The 14,930-nt window shown below is 44.5% G+C and overlaps 1 long non-coding RNA gene across 1 annotated transcript in view; it reads left to right on the top strand.

Moving 5' to 3' along the window:
* The first annotated feature begins 549 nt into the window (after positions 1–549).
* LOC134346228 (uncharacterized) overlaps positions 550–14,930 on the top strand; it is a 28,744-nt gene continuing 14,363 nt past the window's right edge. The window contains exon 1 of the long non-coding RNA XR_010017875.1: positions 550–574. This is a non-coding gene — a long non-coding RNA (uncharacterized LOC134346228). The remainder of the gene's footprint in view (positions 575–14,930) is intronic.

Here is a 14,930-nt window from a genome sequence, read left to right as displayed (position 1 = left end):
TGTGGAATCAGTATGGTATAGCACGGTAGGGTATGGTATAGTATGGTGGTGCAAGAGTTTGCATTATTATTAACCTGAGCAAGCAATTATAACATAATTATGAAAAAAACACTCGAGAGTAGATATTGACTCTCATATTTTGGTAGCAAAGTGGTTAGCACAACGCTTTACAGTACAGGAAACCTGTGGTCAATTCCCGCTGCTGCCTATAAGGGATTTGTTTTTCTCCCCGTGACCACATGGGTTTCCTCTGGGTGCTCCCACAGTTCAAAGACATACCGGGTTGGTAGGTTAATTTGTCATTGAAAATTGTCCTGCGATTAGGCTTGGATTATATCGGGGATTGCTCACAGGGCCGGAAGGGTCTACTCTGTGCTGTATCTCAATAAATAAATAAATGTTTGTACAGAGTATGCCATCACTAGTAGAGTATTAAGCCAAGCTTTCCTCTTATTGGAACTGCAAGCATTTTAGTTAACCACTGCAAAGTCATGTGATTAGATTCTTTTGGTTCCCCAGTAGTGTCACATGCATGTGCTAAGATACAAAGGTTCATATTGAGGAAAAACTACAGGTAAGGAGTCTTGCCTTAATAACTGCTGGTTTAATTTGTATCAGATGTACTGCAGGATTTTTGTTTCCTGCACAGTTCAGAAATTTCTGCATTGTTTGAATTAGAGTTTGTCAGAAAGGATGTTAAAGAAAACTTTAATACAAAATATTTTGTATGAAGAGCTCACAGACATAATCTCAAAGTTATTCTTATTGACTGCAGTAGATTTATTTTATTGATCCCTCACCTACAATTCTTGAAGGACCTTTCTGTGCATTGCTGAAACTTTATTATGCTTCAAGATTTCTTTTAAGTGAAATCATGTAGAGATGTAGTAAATACCAGAAAAAAATGCACCAAGAAACAAATTGGAGTTCCTGCTTCATCACTCCAGAAGGTTAAGATATTTTAACCATGTTTATATTAACTTCCCGGTTTACTTTTTGACTATCTGCAGAATATACTTCAGAAGCAGATGGATACATTTCAGATGACAAAAGGGGTCAAGGGATATGCAGAAAGAGTGGGAATATGATATTGAGAAAGAGGATTGGCCATGCTGATGCATACTCAAATGGCAGAGGGGCCTATCCTTATTCCTATTTTCTGTACTTCTCTGGCTCTTTGTATGTAAGTAATAAACTGTTCCTTTATTGACCTATGGTAAATATATAATCTACCCTTCGAATACAACTGCAAGGATTAGATGGACAGATTCTATAACCTGTTATTGGAGCAGAAAAATTATAAGATACCTCAATGAATACTTGAATAACCATAACTGATACTGCTACAGATCTGGGCTGTGATATTAGAATGAACCGAATTGCTCCAGTTTCAGTCAGCGTGCAAAACAGATGAGTGGCCTTCCAATGTTCTGCTATTCTTTTATGATTGTACACTTTTGTAGGAGAATTGAATTCAGATAGAAGATGAGGCCGTGACAGACTATAGCCCATAACTTGTTTAGGAAAAGTCCACCCTCAAGCACTTGGATTCATGGACAAAACCCAAATGCAATTTTGGTTTCTTTCAGGAAAGGGTAGAATACATACCATCAATTATTTCCTTGCACTCGAATGTGAGTAATTTACACATTGCTTTAGTCTAACAATAGCTATTGACTAGTTTTCAAATGCTCGAGGATTACACCATCCTAATACTGTGACAATGTTAATGAGCAAATAAATGGTTCAATTGGTTTATTATTGTCACATGTATCGCGATAAAGTGAAAAGCTTGTCTTGCAATCTGTTCATACAGCTTAATTCATTACAATAATGCATTAGGGTAGTAAGAGGTAAAACAATATTAGAACGCAGAATGAAATGTTATATTTACAAAGAAGGTGCAGTGCAGTAAGGTGCAAGGTCAAGAGTCATGGAATGCAGAACATAGAATATAGAATGGTACAGACAGCAATAGGTCTTTCAGCCCACAATAAAAATAACATTTAAATTAGCTGTCAAATGTACAACTAAACTAATCTTTTCTGCCATTGCTGAACAATGTTCCTATCCTTCCATTTTCTACATATTCATGTGTCTACCTAAATGCCTCTTGAATATCCCGATGGCGCTTGTATTCTCCACCACCCCAAACAGCACGTTAAAGTCACTCGCCACTCTCTGTGTAAAACAACTTGCATATCTCCTTTGAACTTATTCTGTTTTACCTTAAATGCATGCCCTCTGGTTTTAAGTATTTACCATGGGTAAACGATACTGGCTGTCTACTCCATCAATGCCTCTCCTAATCTTATGAACCTCTGTCTGATCTCCACTCAGGCTCTGCTGCTGCAGAGAAAGGAAGCCATGTTTGTCCAAGCTCCGCTTATAATAGATGCTCTCTAATTCAGACAGCATCCTGGTAAACCTCTTCTGCATTCTCTCCAAAATGCCATATCCTTTCTATAATGGGCTGCTCAGAACTGAAGGCTACTAAAAATATGGCCTTAGTAGAATTTTATAAGCTGCAACATAACTTCTCAATTCTTGAACTAATTTCCTCGACTAATAAAGGCAAGCATGCCTCCTTTACCACCCGATCAATGCGTGTAGCCTTTTTCAGCGAGCTATGAACTTGGACCACATGATCCCTTTGCTTATCAATACCGCTAAGGTCTTGCCCTAAACTTTGTACCATCTCCTTATGGTTGATTTCCAAAGTTGCAACACTTCACATTTGGTTGTGTTAAACTCTGTCTGACATTTTTTCACCCGTAACTGTAAAGGATCAATATCCTGCTGTATCCTTTGCAGGTTTTCTATGCTATCCACAACACCAACAATTTTCATATCATCTGCACACTTACTAAACAACCTACCTACATCCAATTCAATGTCCAAGTATGAACCCAAACAGAATACTGCTGGCTTCAAATGTCCAGCCAGTGTAACCCACATCAACCAGTACAATCTCTCTTCTAGGGACAAGGCAATTCTGAATCTGAATGGCCAATTATGTATCAATACGGCCCGCTATGGTGGCATCATCTGCGAACATTTAAATGGAGTTAGAGTTAGAGCAGATCTGGCCACGTTGTCATGAATCTTTAGGGAATAGAGCAGGGGACTGCCCGAGATGCAATTGAATATTGCCAGGTGATATTTGTTCACATTTCACATGAATTTTGGAGTTGTAAGCTGAAATCAAGTCAGATGTCTAAAGAAAATCTTACTTATAGCTATTTATATTTTAAGGCACATGCTCTATCAATTTTCATTTGCATTAATTTCCTAGCATTACTGCTGCAAGGGAGAAATATTAGTGTAAAGCGAGTAAACACTACCTCAATGTTTGCTGATAACCTGATGTACCAAGGAAGTGAACATGAGTGTCAAGTTATGATAGCAAATGCTCCCAAGGGTCCATTTGCATCAAACAAAAAGGAGGGGTTGGAAGCAGATCAAATGAAGTAATGACTGAAACCAAAGACACAAAGGATAAATAAAAACCCTATTTTAAAATTTTTGTAGATGGCTCCTCATCAGTACCAGATGATCAGAGGAGAACTGAGTGTGGCACATATGCAGAGGATGAATATGGCCAGGAAAGGTATAGTACAGCTTTAAAGTTACCCAAAACCATGAGTGCATAGGCAGCAGAATTGACAACTGTAGCATATGTGGCTAACCACCCAGAACACTTTCTGCCAGGGTCAGTCATACACTCTGATAGTATGTATGTTTGCAACAGCTTACAGAACATTTGCCTCTGTGGGAAGCCAGTGGGTTTGTTCCAGCTGATGGGAAGCCCCCCCCATCTGCTGCTTTATTATGATATACATTTGAGGAGGCAAAGGGAAAGTCATAAAGGTGAAAGCCCATTTTAAATTATCTCCAGAGGGAAATAGAAATTGGCAAAGCAATGTGATTTATGTGGGCAGGAATGGCAGCCACAGACTGTGGAGATTGGGAGGCAGTAAAACAACAGACTAAGGTAATGGATTTAACAGAGGAGCAGAAGAAAGATAAGGAATTAAAAATAAAAATTGATAAAAGGTGCAAGGTCTAAAATATACAAAGAGCACAAGGGAGTGTTCGTCAAAGATAGAGTTGCCCTTTATGAAGGAAAGCTTGTGGTTCTGGGGGGAGGAAGGAGCTGAAATAGATGGGATTGTGTCAGAAAAGTGGGTGCAACAATTGGTAGAGACAGTGAAAGAGGCCAATTAAGTGGCAGCCCACCAAATAGGAAATAAGATGTAACAGAGTAAAGCCTACTTTGACCCAAAAGTCAGTCCCATAGAATTAAGCCCTGGACAAAGAGTGATCACTTTTTAATCCAAGGTTTTCAGGGCTCTATGAAATTATAGACAAAACAAGCCTTTCAGGGTACCTAGTACTGACTTCTCCAGATAAAAGTGGTTGGTACCATAACATCCAGCTGAAATTTGTTGGGGGAGGAATATTATCACCATCGGCATGTAACAATTGACATACATGATGGCCCTGATATGGGAGACTTGAGGTTGGAACAACTGTTCCAAGAAGATTGGGACAGGTCCTATGAAGGGGTTGATTTTCAGTTCCTCCATCCTGAGAACCATGGGAGTTTTGTCAAAACGATGAAAGGAAAAGGAAAATATGCCAGTGCTTATCCTGCTTATCTCGAAACAAAATTGGGTGAAGAAAAATGGACGCCTTGAGTGCAAAGACAATTGGGAGTTCAGATTGGATAGTCTGGAAAAACAAGTAGAAAATAAGGACATGAAATGGTTTAAGATTTAAACTGAAAATAAGAGCAGAAATTACCCTTGTGTATTGAAGGTTTAATTTAACTTGAAGGTAATAATGTATTTTGTTGCAATGGAATTAGCTATGACTAGGGCCATGCTCAGTCTTGCTTCAGAGCCATTACAGTGCACAAACGTGGCAACAGTGAGACTGTTGCTTGGAGAACATGCAGTGAACAAAAACAAATCTTCTCAATGGACTCGGGTAATGCAGGCTAAAAAAGGAGAAATGGGGTCTCAAATTGGTATTATACTGGGGTAGATGGCTTGACATGCATGGACAAAACCCTTTGTATTCCAGAAGGTACAAAGGTACAGTTCCTATGCAATAAATTACAAGAGGTGACATTATTCAGTAACCCTGAGGAGATAATCCCAAACAAAAGGAATTCTGCAGATGCTGGAAATTCAAGCAACATACATCAAAGTTGCTGGTGAACGCAGCAGGCCAAGCAGCATCTGTAGGAAGAGGCGCAGTCGACGTTTCAGGCCGAGACCCTTCGTCAGGACTAACTGAAGGAAGAGTGAGTAAGGGATTTGAAAGCTGGAGGGGGAGGAGGAGATGCAAAATGATAGGAGAAGACAGGAGGGGGAGGGATAGAGCCGAGAGCTGGACAGGTTATAGGCAAAAGGGGATATGAGAGGATCATGGGACAGGAGGTCCGGGAAGAAAGACAAGGGGGGGGGGTTGACCCAGAGGATGGGCAAGAGGTATATTCAGAGGGACAGAGGGAGAAAAAGGAGAGTGAGAGAAAGAATGTGTGCATAAAAATGAGTAACAGATGGGGTACGAGGGGGAGGTGGGGCCTTAGCGGAAGTTAGAGAAGTTGATGTTCATGCCATCAGGTTGGAGGCTACCCAAACGGAATATAAGGTGTTGTTCCTCCAACCTGAGTGTGGCTTCATCTTTACAGTAGAGGAGGCCGTGGATAGACATGTCAGAATGGGAATGGGATGTGGAATTAAAATGTGTGGCCACTGGGAGATCCTGCTTTCTCTGGTGGACAGAGCATAGATTTTCAGCAAAGCGGTCTCCCAGTCTGCGTCGGGTCTCACCAATATATAAAAGGCCACAACGGGAGCACCAGACGCAGTATATCACCCCAGTCGACTCACAGGTGAAGTGATGCCTCACCTGGAAGGACTGTTTGGGGCCCTGAATGGTGGTAAGGGAGGAAGTGTAAGGGCATGTGTAGCACTTGTTCCGCTTACACGGATAAGTGCCAGGAGGGAGATCAGTGGGGAGGGATGGGGGGGACCAATGGACAAGGGAGTTGTGTAGGGAGCGATCCCTGCGGAATGCAGAGAGAGGGGGGGAGGGAAAGATGTGCTTAGTGGTGGGATCCCGTTGGAGGTGGCGGAAGTTACGGAGAATAATATGTTGGACCCGGAGGCTGGTGGGGTGGTAGGTGAGGACCAGGGGAACCCTATTCCTAGTGGGGTGGTGGGAGGATGGAGTGAGAGCAGATGTACGTGAAATGGGGGAGATGCGTTTAAGAGCAGAGTTGATAGTGGAGGAAGGGAAGCCCCTTTCTTTAAAAAATGAAGACATCTCCCTCGTCCTAGAATGAAAAGCCTCATCCTGAGAGCAGATGCGGCGGAGATGGAGGAATTGCGAGAAGGGGATGGCGTTTTTGCAAGAGACAGGGTGAGAAGAGGAATAGTCCAGATAGCTGTGAGAGTCAGTAGGCTTATAGTAGATATCAGTGGATAAGCTGTCTCCAGAGACAGAGACAGAAAGATCTAGAAAGGGGAGGGAGGTGTCGGAAATAGACCAGGTAAACTTGAGGGCAGGGTGAAAGTTGGAGGCAAAGTTAATAAAGTCAACGAGTTCTGCATGCGTGCAGGAAGCAGCGCCAATGCAGTCGTCGATGTAGCGAAGGAAAAGTGGGGGACAGATACCAGAATAGGCACGGAACATAGATTGTTCCACAAACCCAACAAAAAGCAGGCATAGCTAGGACCCATACGGGTGCCCATAGCTACACCTTTAGTTTGGAGGAAATGGGAGGAGCAAAAGGAGAAATTATTAAGAGTAAGGACTAATTCCGCTAGACGGAGCAGAGTGGTGGTAGAGGGGAACTGATTAGGTCTGGAATCCAAAAAGAAGCGTAGAGCTTTGAGACCTTCCTGATGGGGGATGGAAGTATATAAGGACTGGACATCCATGGTGAAAATAAATCAGTGGGGGCCAGGGAACTTAAAATCATCGAAAAGTTTAAGAGCGTGAGAAGTGTCACGAACATAGGTCGGAAGGGATTGAACAAGGGGTGATAAAACAGTGTCGAGGTATGCAGAAACGAGTTCGGTGGGGCAGGAGCAAGCTGAGACAATAGGTCGGCCAGGACAGGCAGGTTTGTGGATCTTGGGTAGCAGGTAGAAACGGGAGGTGCGGGTGTGGGAACTATAGGGTTGGTAGCAGTGGATGGGAGATCCCCTGAGCGGATAAAGTCAGTGATGGTGTGGGAGACAATGGCCTGGTGCTCCTTAGTGGGGTCACGATCGAGGGGTAAATAAGAGGAGGTATCCGCGAGTTGTCGCTGCGCCTCGGCAAGGTAGAGGTCAGTACGCCAGACTACAACAGCACCCCCCTTATCAGCGGGTTTAATAATAAGGTTAGGATTAGTGCGGAGGGAGTGGAGAGCAGAGCGTTCCGAAGGAGTGAGGTTGGAATGGGGACAAGGTGCGGTGAATGTCCCGTCGGCAGTTAGCAATAAAGAGATCCAGAGCAGGCAGAAGACCAGAGCGGGGTGTCCATGAAGAAGAGGAGGGTTGAAGACGGGAGAAGGGGTCATCGGTGGGGGTGCAAGAGTCCTTGCCGAAGAAGTAGGCTCGGAGACGGAGACGGTGGAAGAAAAGTTCTGCATCGTGGCGAACACGGAACTCGCTGAGGTGTGGGCGAAGGGGGACAAACGTGAGGCCCTTACTGAGAACAGAGCGTTCTGCCTCCGACAGTTGAAGGTCGGAGGGGATGGTAAAGACCCGGCACGGATGAGAGCTGGGATCAGAGGGGGGAGGGGGGAGGCTGGGGGTGTCAATGGAGAGGGGAGGGTTGGGGTGAGAGGAAGATGGAGCCTCTGAGGGCCCAGGAGCTGACGGTGGGATCTGAGGAAGACGGGGCTGCGGAGTGGTGGTGGGGGAAGGGGAGACGGGAGTCAGAACAGCAGCACATAAAGACCCGGCCTGGAGTCCAAGGCTGGAGTCGCAGTTGGTGGTTGCGCAATCACTTTGAATGTGTCCATGGTCGTTGCTGGAGTCCGGGTTTTGAATATGTCCTGAGGTGTTGGAGCCGCCGAGATCAATGGCAGGGGCCGCAATTGAAAGTTCATGCCTGCTAGCGTCGGGGCCGGCAGGCTCTGGAGTCCGTAGATGTAGGATCTTGCGATCTTTGCCTAACATGACAAAGTAAAAAAAACGGCGATTGCAGGCGTGAATCCGACGGAGGATGAAATAACGGGTAGGACCATTACAGACGGCGAAGAAAGTGTCCCGAAGGTGTGGAAGGGTCTGGGATAGGGACACTAAGTACCTCCTCATGGCGGAGAGCGTCGCCTTCAGAGCTTGACGGGAGAAGCGGCGAGAGACAGAGTCAATAAAATGTGAGTACCTGGGATCCACAGAAGGTCCAAATTGAGAGGCTTGGAAACGAATCCTAAAGCCAACTGGAGTAAGTTGGCGACGGAGGCATGTTCCAAGAAAGGATATATGGCTGTGATAGCGAGTTTGAGTCAAAGTGTGGTCGAAAAGTCGGAAAGTATCTGTCCCCCACTTTTCCTTCGCTACATCGACGACTGCATTGGCGCTGCTTCCTGCACGCATGCAGAACTCGTTGACTTTATTAACTTTGCCTCCAACTTTCACCCTGCCCTCAAGTTTACCTGGTCCATTTCCGACACCTCCCTCCCCTTTCTAGATCTTTCTGTCTCTGTCTCTGGAGACAGCTTATCCACTGATGTCTACTATAAGCCTACTGACTCTCACAGCTATCTGGACTATTCCTCTTCTCACCCTGTCTCTTGCAAAAACGCCATCCCCTTCTCGCAATTCCACTGTCTCCGCCGCATCTGCTCTCAGGATGAGGCTTTTCATTCTAGGACGAGGGAGATGTCTTCATTTTTTAAAGAAAGGGGCTTCCCTTCCTCCACTATCAACTCTGCTCTTAAACGCATCTCCCCCATTTCACGTACATCTGCTCTCACTCCATCCTCCCACCACCCCACTAGGAATAGGGTTCCCCTGGTCCTCACCTACCACCCCACCAGCCTCCGGGTCCAACATATTATTCTCCGTAACTTCCGCCACCTCCAACAGGATCCCACCACTAAGCACATCTTTCCCTCCCCCCCTCTCTCTGCATTCCGCAGGGATCGCTCCCTACACAACTCCCTTGTCCATTGGTCCCTCCCATCCCTCCCCACTGATCTCCCTCCTGGCACTTATCCGTGTAAGCGGAACAAGTGCGACACATGCCCTTACACTTCCTCCCTTACCACCATTCAGGGCCCCAAACAGTCCTTCCAGGTGAGGCATCACTTCACCTGTGAGTCGACTGGGGTGATATACTGCGTCCGGTGCTCCCGTTGTGGCCTTTTATATATTGGTGAGACCCGACGCAGACTGGGAGACCGCTTTGCTGAACATCTACGCTCTGTCCGCCAGAGAAAGCCGGATCTCCCAGTGGCTACACATTTTAATTCCACATCCCATTCCCATTCTGACATGTCTATCCACGGCCTCCTCTACTGTAAAGATGAAGCCACACTCAGGTTGGAGGTACAACACTTTATATTCCGTCTGGGTAGCCTCCAACCTGATGGCATGAACATCGACTTCTCTAACTTCCGCTAAGGCCCCACCTCCCCCTCGTACCCCATCTGTTACTCATTTTTATGCAACATTCTTTCTCTCACTCTCCTTTTTCTCCCTCTGTCCCTCTGAATATACCTCTTGCCCATCCTCTGGGTCAACCCCCCCCCCCTTATCTTTCTTCCCGGACCTCCTGTCCCATGATCCTCTCGTATCCCCTTTTGCCTATCACCTGTCCAGCTCTCGGCTCCATTCCTCCCCCTCCTGTCTTCTCCTATCATTTTGCATCTCCTCCTCCCCCTCCAGCTTTCAAATCCCTTACTCACTCTTCCTTCAGTTAGTCCTGACGAAGGGTCTCGGCCTGAAACGTCGACTGCGCTTCTTCGTACAGATGCTGCTTGGCCTGCTGCGTTCACCAGCAACTTTGATGTATGTTGCCGGAGATAATCCCAAGTCAGTCTGTAAGTCCAATTCCTGAGCAGCCTTCAGGCATGGCAAGATTACAGTTCTGTGGGATCACACTCATGTGAATATTGAGTGTGGCAGTGATCTACAAATGAGTTATCAACTGGGGTGACATTCCATTCTTTTTTTGAAGGCTGTTTCCGTCATTATAAACTGCCCACAGGAGAATCTAGTATGCCGGGAAAGTAGAATGGGGAAGAGACTAAAGGATACGGAGGAGAGCTTCTGTCACGGCTCAAGCCCTTTTCAAGTTTTCAGAACTATTAGAAAAATCTCTACTCCACACCCACAAGTGACGGAAACTGCACCAGACCCAGCATAATACAAACGGGGTAAGATTAGTGTTAGATGATAATGGGGGAATTTGTCATATTGGTACCAGGGTACCAGCATGTGCAGGTAACCTTTAATCTAACTGAAATAATGGTGCCTGAATGGTGCTCACCTACAACAAAACAATTATTTACTCACCTTCTTGGGAGACAGCAAAGCGGGAGTGAGTCAGTCAAAAATAACAGGAAAAGAAAACTATTAGAATTAGTGGGAGCAGGTTATGCATCAGGAGTTGCAACGGTGAACACCCTAGATATAGCAGAATTAGAAAACCAGATTCAGTCCCTCCAGCAGAAAGTATAGGACATTACTAGAGAAAATGATCAAGATCAGGTACAAACTAATCAGATTGATTGAGATGCATGCCAAGTAACTCTGGATGCGGTTAAATTTCTGAAGCTCCTTCAAGATACAACAAATATGATTATTGACCACATAGACCTCATGCCTAAGGAAATGCATAAAACTGAGATATGTGATATATATGCTAGTTGGTTGCTTACTTTGTTTGCCAGTAATTTATTCCAACTTGATGCACATCAAGTACCAAATTGGGTCTCAGATGAGCATCTAAAAGAATGGGTCAGAGAAAAGGTGCTGTTGTGCCATATTAGAAGCTTTATAATAACCAATGAAGTGCTGGGTACCCGTGATGATGGTGAAGGAAGGTTTTACGTTGGAGCAGTATTCCACATTCCCCGATGTGGAAATTATTCAACCTACCCTTTGAAAAGTGTTCACAATGTTTGTAAATATCATGAGAATACACGGATATCCTTACGTAACCTACCAACACAAGCTATTGTTATGAATGGTATTGTGAAAAGGATAGACTTATCAAGAAGCCATCAAAAGAGAGACTACTAGCCTTGTCCAGAAGAAATGATAAAGCAGAAGCTAACAAATTGTGGTTTCAGTATTTATGAGAACTATTCATTGTCTATTTTACCTGTGAATAATCAGTCTTTCTTACAATATGTATTGGTGGGACAGACATATTATATAGTAACAGCGGCCACAAGTTATATCAGGGGATAACAACAATGCTCTTTGGTAAGCCACAATATCGCCATAGGGAATGTGGCATTAGATCTGGCCATTGGAGGATGAACTTATCCTTAGCCAGTAAGAAACATAGTAATGAAGGAGAACTTCAAGATCCAATGCACTGAGTCAGATCAATATCTGTGGGACTATGTTGTTATGGACCAAGATTAAAAAAACTAGGTAATGATAGAGATCTAGAAGATAATAAGGCGAGCAGGAAGGAGCTTAAGAATGAAATTAGGAGAGCCAGAAGGGGCCATGAGAAGGCCTTGGTGAGCAGGATTAAGGAAAACCCCAAGGCACTCTACAAGTATGTGAAGAGCAAGAGGATAAGAGCTGAGAGAATAGGACCAATCAAGTGTGACAGTAAAAAGTGTGTATGGAACCGGAGGAGATAGCAGAGATACTTGATGAATACTTTGCTTCAGTATTCACTATGGAAAAGGATCTTGGCAGTTGTAGAGATGACTTGCAGCGGACTGAAAAGCTTGAGCATATAGACATTAAGAAGGAGGATCTGCTGGAGCTTTTGGAAAGCAATAAGTTGGATAAGTCTCTGGGACCAGATAAGGTGTACCCCAGGCTACTGTGGGAGGTGAGGGAGGAGATTGCTGAGCCTCTGGCAATGATTTTTGCATCATCAATGGGGATGGGGCGGTTCCGGAGGATTGGAGGGTTGCAGATGTTGTTCCCTTATTTAAGAAAGGGAGTAGAAATAGCCCAGGAAATTATAGAGCAGTAAATCTTACTTCAGTGGTTGGTAAGTTCATGGAAAAGATCCTGAGAAGCAGGATTTATGAACATTTGGAGAAGCATAATATGATTAGGAATAATCAGCATTGCTTTGTGAAAGGCAGGTCGTGCCTTACGAGCCTGATTGAATTTTTTGAAGATGTGACTAAGCACATTGGTGAAGGTAGAGCAGTAGATGTAGTGCAAACAGATTTCAGCAAGGCATTTGATAAGGTACCCCATGCAAGGCTTATTGAGAAAGTAAGGAGGCATAGGTTCCAAGGGGACCTTGCTTTGTTGATCCAGAATTGGTTTGCTTGCAGAAGACAATGAGTGGTTATAGACGGGTCATATTCTGCATGGAGGTCGGTGACCAGTGGTGTGCCACAGGGATCTGTTCTGGTACTCCTTCTCTTCATGATTTTCATAAATGACTTGGATGAGGAAGTGGAGGGATGTGTTACTAAAGTTGCTGATGACACAAAGATTGCGGGTGTTGTGGACAGTGTGGAGGGCTGTCTGAGGTTATAGTGGGACACTGATAGGATGCAAAACTAGGCTGAGAAGTGGCAGATGGAGTTCAACCCAGATAAGTGTGAAATGATTCATTTTGGTTGGTCAAATATGATGGCAGAATATAGTATTAATGGTAAGACTCTTGGCAGTGTGGAGGATCAGAGGGATCTTGAGGTCCGAGTCCAAAGTTCAAAGTTGCTGCGCAGGTTGACTCTGTGGTTAAGAAGGCATACGGTGCATTGGCCTTCATCAACCATGGGATTGAGTTCAAGAGCCGAGAGGTAATATTACTGCTATATCGGCCCCTGGACAGACCCTACTTAGAGTACTGTGCTCATTTCTGGTCACCTCACTACCGGAAGCATGTGGAAACTATAGAAAGGGTGCAGAGGAGATTTACAAGGATGTTGCCTGGATTGATGAGCATGCCTTATGAGAAGAAGTTGAGTGAACTTGGCCTTTTCTCCTTGGAGCTGTGGAGAATGAGAGGTGACCTGATAGAGGTGTTTAAGATGCTGAGCGGCATTGATCGTGTGGATAGTCAGAGGCTTTTTCCCAGGGCTGAAATGGCTAACGTGAGAGGGCACAGTTTTAAGGTTCTTGGAAGTAGGTACAGAGGAGATGTCAGGGTTAAGATTGTTATGCAGAGAGTGGTGAGTGCGTGGAATGGGCTGCCGGCAATAGTTGTCGAGGTGAATACTTTATACTTTATTGTCACCAAACAATTGATACTAGAACGTGCAATCATCACAGCGATATTTGATTTTGCGCTTCGCACTCCCTGGAGTACATATTGATAGTAAATTTTAAAAATTTAAATTATAAATCATAAATAGAAAATAGAAAAGGGAAAGTAAGTAGTGCAAAAAAACCGAGAGGCAGGTCCGGATATGTGGAGGGTACGACCCAGATCCGGGTCGAATACGATAGAGTCTTCTAAGAGACTCCTGGATAGGTACATGGAGCTTAGAAAAATAGAGGGCTATGGGTAACCCTAGGTAATTTCTAAGGTAAAGACATGTTCGGCACAGCTTTGTGGGCTGAAGGGCCTGTATTGTGCTGTAGGGTTTCTATGTTTCTATGTTACTGAGTTGCCACCAGTTCCTCACTTGACTGCAGACTGGATATGTGCTGTGGCAGAGGAAAGGAGATAATCCATCAATGGACGGAACACACTGAAGTTATTGAAACACACGCAGATAAGGCAACCCAAACAATAAATTTTTGGATTTGGGGAACAAATGTTCAAATATACCCATGGGTGAGAATACAATCACATTCTGTTATAATACTAATTTTATGTACCTTGATAATTGTATTGCTCAATGTTTATCAACTGTGAAGATGGAAGACCGAAATAAGGGACAAAATTGAGGATAATGCTTTCATGAAACAGCAGAGATAATTGTCAGTATAAAGGTGGTAAATTTTGTCAGAAATTGTTATTATTTATAGAATGTAAGTGTTGCACACCTACTGGTGGTCCATGTCATTCCCCTGGGCAGTCAACTGAAGGAGAGGAGGATAATGATCTGAAGATAACTATCTCAGAATCAAGCGGAGGGAGATGTTGGCCAGAAGAAACTTCAGTCTACAATTCGTGGATTTGTTGAATCAAGGACAGGGGAAGCAGACAAACCAATTGTCTTTTTCCCTCTCCATTTTGTGGATTTCGAACTGATTCTTGGTCTGGAATAATCTAATCAGAGCAATTGAATGTGGACATAAGGAGCTTCAGGTAATGACCTGCTAAACCTAAAGACATTCTCAGATGAGTAGCTACTTATAATGTAAAATGCCAGACCTACCAAAGAACCAACCTTTAATCTCATTAGACCCTGTCTGGGTTGCCTCATTTAACTCGTTGGGGCCAGTCAGAGTTGAAAGACACATATACGCAGTGCTGGGTTGTGCAGAACCATGAAACAATGTTGGTTGTAGCCCTGGACTAGAAGGAGTAAGAAGGTGCTCCAAGTAAGTCTGGTGACCCTGAACCAATGAGATGGAGATCCACCAGTTCAACTGATGAAGAACAGAGAAAGAGTCAGGAGCTCCAAATACAGAAGGACGATAAGTCTCCAGCAACTGGAGACCAACCATTGTGGTTAAAGAGGACCCCATGGACACGAGGAGATCGGGACCACGAGGAAAGCCTGGCCAGCACGGAGTCCTTTCCCGGATAATACCTTTCTGCTTCATTGACTGTTCATGCAGGGTCAGGGATTCAAGTAGGGTGCATACAGG

This window comes from Mobula hypostoma, chromosome 5 (genome assembly GCF_963921235.1).
Source record: "Mobula hypostoma chromosome 5, sMobHyp1.1, whole genome shotgun sequence".
In the NCBI taxonomy this organism is placed as follows: Eukaryota; Metazoa; Chordata; class Chondrichthyes; order Myliobatiformes; family Myliobatidae; genus Mobula; species Mobula hypostoma.
This window is presented reverse-complemented; position numbering and strand designations above follow the sequence as displayed.